Raw genomic sequence first — 1,894 nt, forward strand, 5'->3', positions numbered from 1 at the left:
GCAGGGTTAAATCTTTTTAGAAAAATTGTTCCACAAGAATCGTCAGCTCCAGATTTAATAAAATTTTTACTTTGAGATAATTTATCATAAACTTATCCCAATATTGGCATAGCTTATAACTTTTTTTATGTTTCTGAATTTATTTTTAATATAGTCACAAAGTTGTGCAGCCATCACTACGATATAATTACAGAACATTTTCATCACCCCAAGAAGAAACCCCAAACCCATTAGCAGTGTGTCCCATTCCCTTCTCTCCCCAGATCCTGGCAACCACTAAGCTATTTTCTGTTTTTTATAGATTTGCCTATTCTGAACATTTCATATAAATGGCATCGTACAACACGTGGCTTTCTGTGTCTAGCTTCTTTGACTTAGCATAATCTTAGCATAATGTTTTCAAGGTTCATCCATATTGCATTATGAATCAGTACTTCATTCCTTTTTATGGTTGAATAATATCCAATTGTATGGATGTAATATGTTTTGTTATCATCAACGCACGGACATTTGGGTTATTTACACTTTTTGGCTATTATGCTGTTATGAACATTATGTACAAATTTTTGGGTAGACATATGCTTTCATTTCTCTTGGGTATATATCTGGGAGTGGAATTACTGGGTCATATGGTAACTCTTGTTTTTTTTCCAATACCTTCAGTGCACCTTGGACTTCTTCCTTCAATACCATCAGTTGTTGATCATATGCTACCTCCTGAAATGGTTGAACATTGACCAAATCTTTTTGGTACAATGACTCTGTGTTCCTTCCATCTTCTTCTTCTTTTTCAATTTATTGGTGGACAACACAGAAACAGGAAGGTCAATTTATTGGTGGGCACAGGGCAGGTGGGGTGGCGATACAAAGGCCCTCATGAATGCCAGGCCTGCCATTTGTCCCAGGGCCACAGTTGGGGATGTATTTGACTCTGCAACCCTCTGGGATGAGGTGCTTTTCAGCCACCACGTCTTCAAACTCATCAGCATTAAACTTCATAAAGCCCCACTTCTTGGAGATGTGGATCTTCTGGTGCCCAGGGAACTTAAACTTGGCCCTGTGTAGGACCTCAGTCACATGCTCCTTGTTTTGAAGCTTGGTGCAGATAGACATGATGATTTGGCCGATGTGGACCCTGGCCACAATACCCTTGGGTTTTCCAAAGGCACTTCGCATACTTTTCTGGAGCCTGTCAGCCCCAGGGTAGGACAACGTCTTGTTGGTGCAGTTGACGTAGAAGGGATGGAGCTGAACTTGGATGTGAAAGCCATCTTTGCCACGAACTTTTCATCATGTATTTTTGGCACAAATACGGGCAGCCTCCAGGGCTTCTGAGGGAGAGCTGCCCATATTTATCTGACACTATGTGGCTACAGAGTGGGAACTCATCCACTTTTGTCCTCTTTGGACAGGTCAAAGATGCAGATCTTGGCATTATGGACACCTTGGCAGAAGCAGGACTTTGTTTAGGGGCTGTTCTTACAATACTGGTAACACTGGACCTGCGGTGGCCCGTGGTAACGCCAAGATCTTTGTAGCTCGCTGAAGGAAAACAGCCCTTCCATCCTCTTTTGATGTTTCCTGCATCGTTCAATATTTTGCCCATAGAATTCTTCAGTATTACAATTCTAGGGTTGAACTTTTTCCTCAGTTCTTTCAGCTTGAGAAATGCCAAGCATGTTCTTCCCTTTGGTTTCCTAACTCCAGGTCTTTGGACATGTCGTTATAATACTTTACTTTGTTTTCTCAAGCTGCCCTTTGAAATCTTCTGTTCAGCTCTTCATCACTTCTTCCATTTGTATTAGCTACTCTACGTTTAAGAGCAAGTTTTTCAGTCTCTTCTGACATCCGTTTTGTCTTTTCTTTCTTTCCTGTCATTTTAATGATCTTTTGC

The 1,894-nt window shown here is 40.9% G+C and overlaps 1 pseudogene; it reads right to left on the reverse strand.

Moving 5' to 3' along the window:
• Positions 1–731: 731 nt before the first annotated feature.
• Positions 732–1,565, reverse strand: LOC100677558 (large ribosomal subunit protein uL16-like; annotated as a pseudogene).
• Positions 1,566–1,894: the final 329 nt, after the last annotated feature.

This window comes from Loxodonta africana, chromosome 3 (genome assembly GCF_030014295.1).
Source record: "Loxodonta africana isolate mLoxAfr1 chromosome 3, mLoxAfr1.hap2, whole genome shotgun sequence".
Lineage (NCBI taxonomy): Eukaryota > Metazoa > Chordata > Mammalia > Proboscidea > Elephantidae > Loxodonta > Loxodonta africana.